Below are 16739 nucleotides of genomic sequence, written 5' to 3'. Positions count from 1 at the left end.
AACAAAGGTAATTTGCTACAAGATAAAAATTGAAAATTGAGATTTTTCTCGAAATGGACTCTTTAACAGTTTTGTTTATGAAGGGTTCATCAATAAGAACATCTGAACGTTGAAATCCTGTCCTGCAAACACTAACTAGATTGGCGAGATTAAACTGTGTGACACCTGTGTGCAGTGGTCTGTGACAAAGTAGCATAGAGAGATCCACAATTCAACGACACGGTGGAACTTCACAAACTTAGGACTTGCGCTAAGAGTTCTCCGTATACATTCAGCCAAGAAATGCTTATTTGTTAATTGGCCATCCATCATGTGGTCTCTCATCCTTCCTAGCTGGATTATTTTGTTGGGGTTTTTTCAAGTCTCAGGACTATGAGAATAAGCCACGAACTATTCGTGAATAATCGCGAAAAGGAACGTCAAACATACCATTATGAACATTTATCGCGCAGTATCTGTGCAAAAATGCTTTAAAATTGGATTTTCGTAATCTATTTCATTCACCGAAGCAAATGAAGGCGTTTAAACGTTATATGCAAAACATAATATCGTTGCTGGCTTCTCACAATAATAGTAATAACAATAAATCATTATCGCTTATAGTTTTCATTCTATCATTTTCAAGTTCTGACGTTCTTATTAGTAAATCCTTTGTTTCATAAATCAACATTCCATTAACAAATCTATAATCTAGTGTTACATGATATATTATAATAAGATATAATATGATATTCACGTTCGATTGCTTGTAAAGAGACCTAGAGATTGCACCGTTCGACTTATCGAGATCAAATTTTAAAACAGTGTGCATCAATAAGATTCACTGAGCAGATGTTTTGAATTTTCCTCCTACTCAAAAATATAAGGGTAGTTAACTGGAAAATGTAATTCAGAAACCGTGCTTATTTCTTACTAGTGTAGGTGTGTTTTATTTTGACGATTTTCTTTAAAAATGGTTCTAATATTTTCTGATATTTAGTAAAAAGGATTTCGTACTTGGTTGAATTGAAGTTTAGCGTCCCTTTCAGCACCGAGGCTATATGATAGTTGACCTACAGTTTAATATGAGAACCGAATCACATGAGTACCCGCCAGATATCTTGTTATTAAACTTAGAACATAGAATAATTCATTTTCTTTTTCTATGTTCATAGAATAATTCATATAGAGTTTCCTTCAGACGAAGTTCTCCGAAAACAAATAGTGTAGTTTCGTGAATAAATGTTTCAAAAAGAACTGAAGCAAGACTTGGTTTAATTGAAGAAATAGAAAATAGATAGATTATTTAGTGCGGTAGCCCGTACCTTTTATTTCCCAATACTTTCGATTTTTTTTGTACAACGACCTGACACTCGAGAGTCGAAACATTTTTCATTTAATTTCAAGAAGTAAGAGGGTGAGTAAAAAAATATCCGCAGTGTAGTTATAACTTTCTTTTTACTTCCATGTTCAATAATATTATTAAGATATAATAATGTTATGAGTAGTATGAGCTACTGAACACACGGAGTACAGATTGACGCGGAGCCGACTGACACATTTCAAAGTTGAATATTGCACAAGTGTGATAGCTTGGAGTTGGTTACGGGCGGGAGTTTGGTAGAGAATAGGATACCATTTTATAGGAATACTGTAACAGTCACCATAGACATTGCTGGGGCGTTAAAGAATGTGTTTTCTGTGTTCGTACTTATTACGAAACGAAGCCAGTCATTAAGGTGCAGCGATTATTCAGACATTTTATTTTACCTGACATTATTCTAAAGGTCCGTTGTAACTGTTGGAGTGTCCTTATGAAATGGCATCCTATCCTATCCACTTTCCATCCCCAAGCCGCAACCCACTCCAAGCTGTCGCACTTGCACAATATTCAACTTTGAAATGTATCAGTCGGCTGCGCGGCACTATGTATATCTAAAAAAAAAAAATTATGACTCCCAATGTTCATTTTTTTTTTCTCAAATGTACGTAGATGTGTGACGTATTTACTTTGATTTCAATAATTAGCTTAAAAGTGAGGTAAAGCAGCCACTGAAATGCGTCCAGATGAAACCTATAATAAATGCAGTCACAATTCACTAATGCGCATAATGCAATTTTAGATATTTAATACACAGAACATAGATACTAACCAAACGAATCATTAAACTGTGACTTGCATATTAATAATTATATTTACATTTTGCAGTTGCAACACACACTTCCGTAGACATTTTTCGTCAACTTTTATTCAACTTAGCGTGTCAGATTAGTTGAAATTTGTATTCTCTTTGTGTGTACGTTCCATTATTGGATTTACATTGATAATTCATGCAAGTAAATTTCCCTTTGTATATATATATATATATATATATATATATATATATATATATATATATATATATATATATATAAATTTCCCTTTGTATTAGTATGTATGAATAAATGCTCTTTTCAAATTTTACCCTTTCTGGATGTTGATATTAGTTCATAAAAATGAAGCCTGACAGTTTTTCAAATTGCATACAGATGTTCTACTTTGTGGTGGACTTTTCGATATTAGTAGCTGTAAGTAGAAGTTTAACCCAGCAAACAAACTGTAACCTGTGTAACGAAAACAAACAAACGCGAATATATAGAAAACATATTATGAACGTAGACGTGGCCTGATACGATGATTTAGCATGAACTGACTTTGTTATCGCTTGAATGCTTGGCTAGTCTGTGATCGGTGATATGCAAATATGTGTTGGTAACAGGAGATTAAAATTGGTTAGACGCAAAATCTATTTAAATAATAATTCATGCATAGCGTTGTTGTTGCAAGTTTATTTTTTTGAGATCTAAAATCTAGATTGAGATATTTCAGATGTTAATGATGAGGATAGGAGAGGCACGATAACCTATCATTGCATAATTTCGTATTCATTTTGCTGGCTGCATTCGCGAAACAGATTTTTCTTTACCAATAAAAGGTCATATATATATATACATATATATATATATATATATATATATATATATATATATATATATATATATATATATATATATATATATATATATATATATAGCGCTATGGGGTATTTGGAATTTAAGAATTAACATTTAAGAATATCAGATTCAAATGAATTTAAATCTGTACTCAAATATTTAATCCTTTTTTAAAAAATTATTTCTATTCCATATCTTTGAAGATATCGTAACTTTTAATCATGCTACAGTTATTTTAAAAATGTTTTTGAATAGTAAATAAATTTCATTTATTTTATTTTTCTATAAACACAAGAATCGTATTATAAAATTAGTGTGTGCGTCAGAGTCAGAAGAAGAAAAAACAATAGTACGTCGTATGAGAACCAGATTAACGTAGCTCCATTTTCGTAGGTTTACGGCAGAGAGGGAAATACTTTTTCTTTTCAAAAACTTGATTTTTTATAATAAGATGGTAGAAATATTATTGAATATCAGTCAAGGTATGACAGTGAATTTCAATAACACTCAAATGACGTCAAGTGAGGCTTTCAGAATTATGAAGTGAACTCTTTTAGTTTTACGTCCTATGGTTATGTCGTGTATGCTAAACGTGATGGTGATGGTAAGAAATGAATGAAATAATGGAATGAAGAAAGTGGGAAGAAACGGGAGAACCCTGAGAAAACGCATGCATACGATGTTTGTCCACCACAAACTCCACTTGGCGCGAGCTGGAATTGAACCAGGGACCCCATACACCAAAAGTGAACGCTCTGTCGTTGAGCCTAGTGATGGGTAAATTCTCGGGAAGATATTTTTCGGGAATATTCCCTGGGAATATTCACGGGAAGATTCCCAAAAATGGGAATTTTCCGGGAATTTATGTACAATCACAAAGAAAAAAGTCATTCTATCACTATGTTATGATTTCAAAATTAAATTCGTTTTTATATCACTATATTATTAGACCTACTGTTGTCCCCAGAGGAGTCTTTAGAATGTATATTCTTAACGATGTTATGTTATTTTATAAATATTTTATTATATTTAGAGAGTATACAAAATGGATATTTATACGTTTCAAAGTTAATACGTTTCAAAAATTGTAAGTTCATACTTTAACCGCTAAACAGTTTAATTTTGCATGTTAGTGGATTTTCTAAACTTCATATACTAATATTATAAACATATTAAATTTTTAAATGTTATAAACAAATTAGGTTGGGTAACTGCCAGAACACACACGTCCCACCATTTTGTCAACATTTGCGCATGAATATGTATGTTCACAATATTTGCAAGATACTTTCCTGTTTTTATAATTTTGCATGTAACATTGCCACACGCGACTTTTCTTCTTGCCTATTCCTCGAAATTCCATACATTAATTCACATGTAAAAGAAGTTCGAGTCCCTCTTCAGAAATTCGAGACAGAGAGAGGAGACAGACAGACAGACGTCTATTAGTAACGGTGGTTCAGAGTTTATTAATAGTTCTCTCATTTCTTCCGTAAATCATCCTACCTTTTGCTAGTTTTGGCCCCCCAATACTAAACAATTACTCTACTTTTTAGTGCAAATGGAAATGGAACTTAAAAAATCATATTATTAGTTATATAAAGTACTGTCAAAGAAACTTAAAGTTTTTAACCTCCAAATTCTTTAAAACTAGAATTAAATCATAATATATTAAAATAAAGTGGTTAGTCATATTGTTCTTATAATTTGGAAGATAAAGTAAAGAAATGGAAATAAATTCCTTCCCGGGAATTTATAGGCTAGGGAAAGAACCCGGGAATATTCCCATTTTCAAAATTCCTTCCCACCGGGAATATTCCCACTGCTCATCACTAGTTGAGCCACCGCGGCCCCCGCTTCAAAATTATGTACACTTATGTCCAAAATTATTGTCGCACGTCTATAAGTGTTGTTGTAGGAATATAATTTGATAACTAATTCGCCCGGTATTTCTTATAATGTTAGTACGTGTATAATCGGCAAAGACATGTATGTGGCAAATTTCATGTCAAAAGAGCAGTCAATACGAACAATAAAACGAAAATAAAACTTTCTTGTCCATTTAGCAACATTTTGTTTTACTCGTTCTAATTTTCGTATTTATAATTCCTTTCTTATAAAATTTACCACAAATATATATTTCCCGATTATACACATAGTGTCAGTATTAAAAGTATCCTGCAAAATCATTATCAAATTATATTCTTACAAGAAGACAGTTATAGATATGCAACAATCATTTTGGACGTGAGTGTACATACATACAGACATCCAATAAAACGAAAATTCCATTTTTGGAGTTACGTTCTCATACGACAAGTAGGCACAAACTCTAGTTAACATTGTATTTGTTTTATAGATACAGTACATGCAATACATGAATAAAACACTGTCTCAGTGGAATAAAGGCTATCGGTTATTCTAAACGAACGACATGTATTTTAATGGCGTTAATTCGTTTTTTTTAATTTCTCGAAAACTTCGCATGAGAATTTAAACTCATCTGTATCATTTTCTTGAACTCATAAAGATCTATTGACTGGTAAATGTTTTATCTTAACGACACTTTTCCCGTTATGCACTAATAATATGGTAAATTTTATTTATTCATTATGTCAGGTATTGCCAATATTAAAGTAATTTACTTTGGAGGAAAGAAGCGAAGTAATCCTTGGAGCAAAGTTGTCAGCGATTTCATATTAGTGTCACTCGCGAGACGTGATATTCCTCGTCTTTTTTCTCGTCTCGTTTTCGAGACTAGGCATTTCTCGTGGTCAACACTAAAAAAAAAAAAAAAAAAAAAAAAGCCTGTGACAAACATCTTGGCATTTCAGCTAAACGAATAAAACGCAATCTCTGGCGCGACGTTGCCAAGTGGTAAAGGGGTGTGGTTATGGCTAAGCAGACAAATTACAGCGCGATCAGGTGGCAGAGGATAGACGTGGATGTGTAGAAAATAAAGGTGACAATACCGCTGGCCTCTCATTTGCTAGCAACATTTAAAGGGAACTTGGGGCGCCGCCTTCAAAATGCCAAGATGTTTGTCACGCCGTTTAGTTCACCCAAGTCTTAGATCAATGAACAATGTTTATTTTTAGTTTTACACGATTCATGGTATAAAAATTATAAATTGTTAAAGTGATTGCGCGAACACAATGAAGAATATTTATCAAGTTTTAAAAGTGCATGTTTTCACACCAGTGATGGAATGGATCACCGGGTCACTTGAGTCATTTGGGTTACGACTTTTTTTTTCGGGTCATCTGGCCTCTGGGTTTCGCTTCTCTTACCCGGTGACCCGAAAGAAACCGAAATATAATCTCTGCAACATTACAGCAGAATTTTATAGTTAATTAATATACACTGCTTGAACTCGAATATTCATTTGTTTGATCCTTGGCGTGACATTTCGTAATCAAGATACCATGTCTTCAATATTTCAATTATAATTTGACGCTTATTCGTTTTCCCATACATGGTTTTTGAACATAGGCTATACAAAAAGGATTAACAAAACACTGTTTATATTTTAGCAGTATATTTTATATTCTGTTCATTAATCGTGCTTTCTTTTTTTCTTTCTTTCTTTTTTTTCTTTTTTTTCAAGAAAAATCCACTCAAAGGTCAGTCGAAAAGTTTACTATTATTATAAGTATTTTTCGAACCATTAAAAGGAAATATTCCAAATTTCGGACGTTTAAGCTTTCTACCACATAAAATTCAATTTCATTTTATTCAATGAATTAAATATAGAGCACGCCGAGTGCGGCCTGGGTGGAACTGCAAAAAACTTGTCCGCGGTAGGACGTAAGACATTTTTATTGGTTTTCCTTTTATTGTATGTGCTGTATTTTTTCTATCATTTACATTTACTCTTGTTTTAGAATGTTGCGAAAACTGAAAATAAACACCTATGTTATTTACTTTTTTTTAAAAGTGTCTTAACATTAACAGATAGGTGTGGGAAATTGTCATGTATTTATGAAATGCGTTGCGGGTGTACTAAACAGTCATGTTTAAATTATGTGAGTCATCTCAATTATTCGATACAGAACGTGTGAATATTTTGCCACCTGAGAGCTACCAAAACGCTCGCTAGCTTAATTATTACGTTTTCAGATACTCGCATGAATTAACCAGTATTGATGATTGCAATGCACAAATGAACACTCAATCAATACCATTCTGCCGTTAAAAAAAAATCTTTGATTGTTTAGTGTATTTTTCCACTTCGTAACACTATGTGATTAAAAAGGAAAATGTTCCTTAAGTCTTCTATATTTTAAATATCTAATTCGACATTTGGAGAAAATATCTCTCTTTTCCTTATGTATGTAGAGCCCTGCATGTGTACATGTGGTGTTCTGCTAGAGGGAGGTCTTTATATTATCTTTCCTAGTATATCTACTACGTCTTCTGAACATAAATTGATTAGCCACTATTCTAATTGAACATGGATTGGATTGACTATTGTGATAGTCGCACATTGTACGTACTGGTAATTCTCATTTTGTGAGCATTTGACATTTATACATTCCTGCAAATAGGATTAACACAGGTTATAACGTTAGACAAAACACAATTTTGCTTTGATTTTTTCGAAGCGGCCAATTTTACTTTCGTTATTACTGCCTAGATTACACAGATACATACACAGATCCTTATCAACTTAATGGTAACACCTGAAAAAGTGCAGATTACCAGATTAATATGTTGTTCGATCAACTTTCTCCCTTATAACAGTTCTGATATGCGGTGGAATGAGTTGTAGAAGTCGTGAAAGGAATATTGCAGTGCACCACTCAGTTTCGAAGAAAGAATGGAAGCGAAAATCTACGTCGGATTCTGTTCTCCAAAACGGACCTCAGATGTTCAATTATGTTCAAGTCTGGGGATTAGGAGCCAGGAAAGGTATTCAAATTAATACGTAAGTGTGTGACATTATTACCATGTTACAACAGTTTCAGCTGTGCTAATGGTCGCATTATTATCCTGGAAAATTACATCATTGGAAACATCTGGACCAAAGGATGCACTTGATCCCCTGAAATGGTGACATAATCACGGGCAGTGATGCGACTTCAGAGTAACAGCATGGAATCCACAGAAACAGCGCGAATCATACACGTCTTTGGACGTCCGCCACACACTAACACGGGCCGTCGTTTGAAATAGGATGAACGACTAATCCAACCATGTCACTTTCCAGACATCAATGGTCCATGTTTCATGTTTGCGGCACCATTGGAATCGTGATAAAGCGTAATGATCCCCTTTCAGTGGTTTTGCCTCTGTAACCCAACCCCGTACTTCCATGTTATGCCATTCGCCGCGGATTGTGATTCTCGACGTAGGATGTGGAAGATGTTACCCTACTTCCTTCATTACTTACACCCCAATCGTGCGACAGTTCTGAGTGACAATTTGCTTTAACTTGGCGAGACCTGTCACTGAGAGTTTTCTTTCGATCACTGTTTATTTTCGCCGATGTTATTTTGCCGCGAGTTTTGCAGGGCATCATCACCATGAACTCTGTCCCTCGAGGCCAACACATTTATCACTTTCATCACGCTTGCAGCACATAAGCCAGCGCCAACAATCTGCCCTCTTTGGAAATCAGAGAGGTCGTCATTTTACGTTACCATTGTCTACTTAGTTCACTGCCATTGTACTGGTCTTCAAGTTTTACAGAGTTTGTCCTAACACACCACCATCAGTAGCTCGTCGCCGCAGTTGTCTCCTGATCGTTGCCACTTGAGACATCTGACGTGTTTCCTACTTTAGGTGTTTCCATTAAATTGATAAGTAATTGTATTTTGTATTGATTCAAGTATACGCACGTTAGGAATTGTTATATACGTACTTATATGTACCATTTAGTTGATTTTAAATTACGATCACTTTCTTTATTTTCCGCGTTTCTAAAAATATACCATTAAACCAAAAACATTGTATAGGAAATATCGTTCCATAACCTTATCGTACTTATTACTGTGTACTTTTTAATTACTTCATCAAACTTATTACTTAAACACTTTTTTTTACTCACTTATCATATTAAGAAGAAATGGGTTATCTTTGATATGGCGTAGTTAGATCTAGATACTTCATAGACAATTATCTAACACATTTCACTTAAGGCGATAGCCTTGTTATACATGTAGATCTGGGAAGTCTTTCAACTCTATCTTATCTTTCTATTTAATTATTTATATATTAAAACGGATTGCACAAAAATGTAGAAGGGCTATATACCTACCACATGTCTAATTATAAGAAAGAAACATTGTTTTAAGTTACCTGCTCCGTGACTGGGAAAGTTTATGCATATATTTCCCATGGATTGATGAAATGATTAAGCATACGTAACGAAAGTTAATTGTCCGTGATGAAGTGACAACGATTGACATCACCTGTAATTGACAGTTACAAATCTCCACCCGACAAAAACAACCAACGTTGGTTGAATTGGAATGATCATGGTAATACATCTTTTGATATTTTGATGACTGCTACCAACAGGAAGAATTCAATGATATTGACAAGGATCCGTCCAATGGGAGTACCGAGAGTGAGACAGTTTTTTGTATCTCGCTTTTCCAAAAGCTAAAAATGATAGTTTTCTTTTTGAAAAATGTATTAATTATACATATTTTTTGAGCATGTTTGGACTTCCTTTAATGAATAAAAGAACTTCCTGCACGCATAAACACAATAAAAATACTTTGCTTTCGAAATCCACTGAAGCTCCAGAAATGATTTACACCTTTGCAGTGAAGTTTCTGACACACAATTTACGGAACACATCATGTAATAAGGTAGCTTTAACAGTTCTGTCCGATATTTTCGACATAAAAAGTTCGAGTTCTACAGGTCTCTCTATAGCTTTCCTATGTTCCCGGAACAATAGAAGCAAGTTACAGGTTCGAGGCTTCGAAGATGGCGTGAAGGACTATGTGGATTGAGTTCAGTGAGGTTTTTAGCAGTTTTACATTTTTTAGAAATAATTTATTCATCTAGTTCTTACAACTTTTATCATATCATAGATTATCTACCTCTCTATAAAACAAGAAAGAAGATGAATCTTCCTCGAAGACTGGGAAATATGTTTCAATGAAACTATGTATGATGATAGCTTTATCAAATATTACAACATTATCTGTTTCTAACGTAAAAATGAAATGAAATGCTTCAGTTTAACGTCCCACGATTATGCCCTTTAGGCTAAGGGAACAATGTTTGAGGCAAGAATTGGAGGAGGATGATGCAAGAATTGGTGGAATAAAGAAGTGGAAGGGAACGGGACTACTCCGAGAAAACCCACGAACACGATGTTGTTCATCACAAACTTATTTCTTCAGGATCGAACCAGGGATTCCACGTACCATAGGTAAGCGCTTCTACTGAGCTACCGTGGCTCTCTCTAATTCTAACATATATAACTATTATAACATAACATATAAACAATTATTAACAAATGTTAAATAATTTAACTGTAATTGACATTGGAAAAATTATTTTAAAAAATGTAATTGCAAATAGAGGCTAGATTTTATTATGATCTTATGAAATTTAAAGAATTGTGCAAATAACAATTGATCACACGTTACTAATTAGGCAGTTATATAATTAGTGAACAGTATATTCCCTAAGAAAATATGTACATAAGAGAATAATACATAATAATTTGATACAATTAAAACACGTAGTCGAAATGGATTACATCCTATATTGTTAAATGAAATGAAATCAAGATGGTTACAACATATTATAAGCCTATTATCGTGGATACGTACAGCGATCGAGAAAAAGAAAAAGCAATAATGAGGATTACAAGATAAGCCTTTGAGGTGTATATCTACCAGTTGGCCTGCTCGGGTTCGCTCCCAGTGAGGGCAGGCATTGCACACTCGTGCTAGTGCGGTTCAGTTCACCTAGCATCTGCAAAATGGATGCCTGAGAAAACCTAAGAAGGAGCTCCTTCGTGGCTAAGCTTTTAGCTTACGCGCCTTTGGTGTGAGAGACCCGGGTTAGATTCTCGGCTGGAGCTCATGTGGTTCGGATTCCATGTTAATCAGCAGGTCCACGCCTCATACAGCCTCGCTGCTGAAAGGACGCTAAACTCAGACTTAACCCAAAACCTAAGAGCATAAGTTCACTAGGGCGGTATGTGCTGAAGTTCAGAAGGTGTTTCCACCTAGCCCTTGGACCTTTCTATGACTTATCTCGAATGAAAATGAAAGGGCGCAGTTTACTTTAACATTTTGTTTATCGTAAATTTCCTTCATTCACAGCAGCTTTATTTTTGTTCTAACAACCCTTTTCAGTATTGATAAATTGCTAGGAACATTCAAAAAATGGCAAGACTGCTCTTACAGAAAACAAAAGGATGAAGATTATCTTTTATTTTGTTATGTAATAGGTAGCAACATGTCTGAAATTATTTACATGTATTTCAAAAGTAATCCACTAATTCGGTGTTCAATTATAGAGCATAAATTGAATTCACGCTAAGTGCTATTCAATAGGGATAAACACGGGTTCAATTCCCAGCAGGAGCTCATGTGGTTCGGATTCCACGTTAATCAGTAGGTCTCTAATCATATAACCTCGCTACTGAAAGGGACGTTAAACTCAAAATGAATTCAAGTCAATAGGGATAAACAAAACTCAGGTATGTTTTATTCTACATGGATATAAAACAGAGTAAACGACAGCCATCAAATTTTGGCTCAGACTGAAGAAGAATGTCACGTAAACATAGAAATGATAAAAGAACCTTATTGGGACAACATTTGTTTTGGAAGGTGCGCCACTAACTGAAGGTCCATTCGCAGTTTCAATAATTATTAATATACCCTTGACATCTTGCTAAGCGAGTACCGATGAATCGTCTAGGAAATTGTAGACGTAACACAGCTTTCCGCGACGTTCATTAATGACACTAACAGAAACCGTCTATAGTCCGCGTCACCCGAATTGGCGTGTGGCATCAGCCAATAGGCTCGCAGTGCGCTGTTACTAAACCTTTAGGGAGGAATCTAATCATTCATAATTGTCCACAAATACGAACAAAATCAATTATGAATTATTAGATTCCTCCGTGAAGCTTTAGTAACAGCGCACTGCGAGCTTATTGGCTGGTGCCACACGCCAATTCGAGTGATGTGAACTATAGAGTTGAACATTGACCATTCAAGTAGAGGAAAATTGCAACGTTATTGATACTTGAGTGCTCAGTAGTAACAAGTGCAATTTGATTCAGATATATTGTCAGTGGAAATGCCGCCTAAATATGAATCAGGTTTCTTCAATAGAATCGTCACATATGATAAGAAGTGGTTTCATTAGTTTGATCTAAAATTCAAGCAACGAAATCCCCAGTGGAAATACAGTGGCAGTTCAAAACAAGAGATAACAAATACTCAGAAAAATGTTGGGGGAAGTCATGGATTCTGTTTCCTTTGATAAGCAACCCATTTTGTACAACTGTATTGTTCCAAGAGTTTTAAGCAGAGAATATTAGGCGTAAGTAGTGCAAGGTCCATAACTAAGGAAAAATGCGTTTTTAGTATGTTGAGAGCAGGTAGATTTGCACCAAATTAATGCTCCTGGGACATTGTGGTGCTACCCGAAACTGTTATTGACGAACTGAGGGTTGACTATGGGCTACCTACTCTACTTACTTAATCTGGCCCCATTTCACTTTAATCTGTTATTTGGTGTGAAGAAAAACATTTGTGAATACGTATTTCAGCCCGATTGTAATTTTAGCAAGTCCGTAATAAGTATTTTCAACAAGCTTTTAAAAAACGGTTATACAATATTTTAAATGGTAAAACAAGGATAAACAAATCAAATAAGTAAATTCAGATGCAGCTAGATTACTTTGAAATGACTTATTTTTCAATTACATATTTTTGTTAGCGCATCCCTGCGAAGCGATCAATCTAGTTAATTTTTGAATACTTCTCATATAAGTCTAATGCCGAAACGTGCAGCGTCACTTGGAATGTCGATTTTATTATATTCTAGCAGAATCGGTCCAAGGTCTCCCGTATCGAAACTGAAATGCTGGCCATTTCGCCACATGAGAAACCAATGCATTTTTGTACCTTTTGTATTCTTTATAATAATAATAATAATAATAATAAAAGAGTGTGTTTTTCGTATATTAAATGTATTTTTTGTTCTTTTGGTGTTCAGATTTGCACACTATCATACTGTTTGATATATGTTTATTGAAACCACGGAATCGATCACTTACACGGCACGAATATAGAAACCTATTCAGTGCTAGAGAAACCTTACAAATTATACTGTGCTTGCAGCACATAAACCAAATGAGAACGGTATATAAAGTGAATAAAAATGAACTTGCTATATTGTATTACCTACATATATGCTTGTTTAAAGCTCCAATTTCAGAAAGAGATTTGTGATAATTCTCCTGTTTATCTTTTTCAATTTTGTATCCAGTCCTGATGCAGGCTGGTTTAATTCAACCATCAGTTACATGAAACACTCTCTGAGAGTGTTCTGCATTAGTTCGACTCACGTTTGCTTCATGCTTCAAAGACTTCTGAAACCATAGTCTATGTCCACTGGGACCAAAACTCAACCAATTACTACGCTTGCAATCTGTGTGAGAAGCTGTTTAAAGATTGATATCGGATTTGTGAGATTAATCTTTCACACGCAGTAAGGATGGTGAAATATTAGAATTATACGTTACATCAGCTTAATTGGAACATGATATCCATTTCTGCATCATAAATTCAACATTAAGAATATTTAAAGTGTCAGAGTTTAAAAGGAACTTTGAAATATTGTTTGATTTTCGTCACGCATGGTGTTACGAGAGAAAACTGATAAATTTCGTACATATACTTCACACATTGTTCGGCATACAGGGTGTTCCAAATTTTATTTTTCATTTTGATGATAGGCTTATAATAACGGAGTTACGAGTGCATGATACTTATATCGACCCAATACATTATTTCGGGAACTAATTGGTAAGGAATCGAGAAACTTGCTCATGTATTCCTTTTCTTTCTTTGATGTAAAGAACACATGCTAAAAAGTTCGTCAGTAAAGGTCAGCAAAAATGCAGATATACGCGAACATATCAACAATTGTTCGCATCAATGTAGATTTTTATCGGATATACGTTGAGATTCTTTGCGGATGCTTGGTAAAATTGCAGGTTACTTAATTTTCGTTTCCATTCTTCGAAACTATATTTGTTATTGATTTTTTGTATTAAAATATTAATAATTTTGAGGACAAATAACCGCCAAAAATACAGTGTTTCGTTATGAAGTATTAATGGATTTTATGCGTTTTGTTAGAATTGGTTTATTCTTTTTTCTCAAAGACCTCCTAATAGCCACTTATCTAGTAGGAGGATAAGACACTCAGTCACACTTTATAATAAATCATTATTATTATTATTTACAAAATTGAAGATATACTTTGAAATTATTTGACAGATATCGTATTCAGCAATTTTCTTGACAAAACGTCTGCATTTGAGACAACCTTAAGTAAGTATGTATTTTTTTTTCTTTAATTTTTAAGTCTGTACGAACTTGATTTCATTTTATTTAATGCAACTGACTTACATTCGTTAAGGGATAGTTTTTAATATTGAGCTTGCACTTGATTGGTATGTCAAAAATTTCACATTACTTCAAAGAATATAATAATATTATATGAAATGAAATGAAATGAAATCTTTAAGTTTAACGTCCCACGGTTATGCCGGTTAGGCTAAAGGAGACGGTGATAATGAGAAATGAGTGAAATGGTGGAATGAAGAAAGTGGGAGGAAACGGGAGAACCCCGAGAAAACCCACGAGGACGGTGTTTGTCCACCACAAAGCTCACACGGCGCTAGCTGGGATCGAACCAGGGACCCCAAGCACCGGAGGTGAACACTATAATATTATTTGAGGAACTATTTTTTGAATTATAATTGTTATAGAATAAATAAGTTGTGTATATATCTGTGGATGTAGTTGCGGATGCGGACAGAGATATTGCGGACGCAGATGCAATATTTTGTATCTCTCGTAGACCTCTGTTTGTTACTTACCTCGTAGGGCAAAAATCAATTATGTTTGGGCTAGGCGAATGAAACGAAGATTATGATGCTACATTGTCATGTCGTAAAGTAGTATAGTTATGCAGACGAACAGGTGACAGATATATATATCTCGTTCTCTGGCAACACTGCAGCTTGCTGTTCCTTAGCGTAGTTTCAATATACAGTATACTTCAGAGTATTGGGCTCTTGACTATCCGTCCTCCGTACTATCGGACTTAGTTTTTTTATTATTATTATTATTATTATTATTATTATTATTATTATTATTATTATTATTATTATTATTATTATTATTAAGTATTCTGCCTTTCGACAGGTCCTGGACTAATGAGGATTTTTTTTTTCAAATTTAGATTTGGGCCTGGAAATGTTTCGTCCACGTTTCTCGATCTTCAGTTTCCTCTTTTAACTCCCAATATTTTCTCTTATTTCTCAAATCGTCGATCAGCTGTATTCTTCTCCCTATTCCTCGTTTCCCTTCTATCTTTCCTTCTATGGCAATGTGAAGAAGACAATTTCTTCGCAAGATGTGTCCAATCCAATTGGCCTTCCTACGAAGGATGCTGGCTACAAGTGTTCTCTTCTCTCCTATCCGGTTTAAAACATCTTATCGTAATTAAATGAGGAAGACAAGGCGTTGCATTGGCAACATTGCCAAAGCATTGGAAGCGGGCGTCTGGTACGATCCTTCTACGTGTTGTGTGCAAAATACAAGTTATGACAGAAAAAAGAGCAGCATTCTGCTCCTTGTTCATTGTTTCGTCAGGGTGTAAACGGACCTCAATATGGTTTAGCTTGCCGTTGTTCCTGATTATAGCTGTACAGTACTTGCAGTACTGTATTCGTAAATTGTTCTTGGGGTATGCTTAATGAGTTCCTATCCGGATATTTTTCTTATCTGGCCTGTCCCTCCACCACATTATGCCGGATACTCGGGAGTCTACTGTAGTACTATTTGGCCAGCACAACTGTCGCAAAACCCATATTTTCGTAAGCATAGCGGATTGCTTATCAGAGTACAAGATAAGATTTTTTTTCTTCTTTCGATGTCAGAAACATGTGTGCGAATTCGTTGGTTTCCTCCGGAACATTCTACAAGCGTAGACCTACTATACCACTGCACTGCATGAACTTCATAAATTCGACGTCTTCCTCACTTACTGTGATATATCAATACCTGAGATTGAAATGTTGAAAGTGATTTTAGGGTGAAGTTAATGAGACCAGCATTCCTGATAAATGAGGTTGAGAGTGCAGAAATACAGAAGTTTAGTTTGTTTATCATGTTCTAAAACATTTTTAACATCTTGAAAATTTATCATCAACACATGGTAATCTGGCATTTTCTCTAAAGAAACTCGATTCTAAAGACCATAAGAGAGAAGAAAGCATGGTAATAGGGAGAAAAAGACTTCTAGATTTCAACGAATTTACACGTTTCATGACCCGTACTTACTGAAAAAGTGATTTTCGAGACTCAGTAAGTTTAATCCCACGTATACATTTGTAATCGTCCAAAGGCCATACTATTCAACGTATTCACACCAAATTTAAAACTTTTCCAGGAGAGAGGGTCGAATTTTCTTCCTACTCCCAAAAATAAAGTAGTGGAGGATTATCTTTTAAATGTAATTTTCTCAAAAACGGCTCAAAC

The sequence above is a fragment of the Thermobia domestica genome, chromosome 1 (genome assembly GCF_964235325.1).
Source record: "Thermobia domestica chromosome 1, izTheDome1.hap1.1, whole genome shotgun sequence".
Taxonomy (NCBI): domain Eukaryota; kingdom Metazoa; phylum Arthropoda; class Insecta; order Zygentoma; family Lepismatidae; genus Thermobia; species Thermobia domestica.
Note: the sequence above shows the minus strand (reverse complement) of the source record.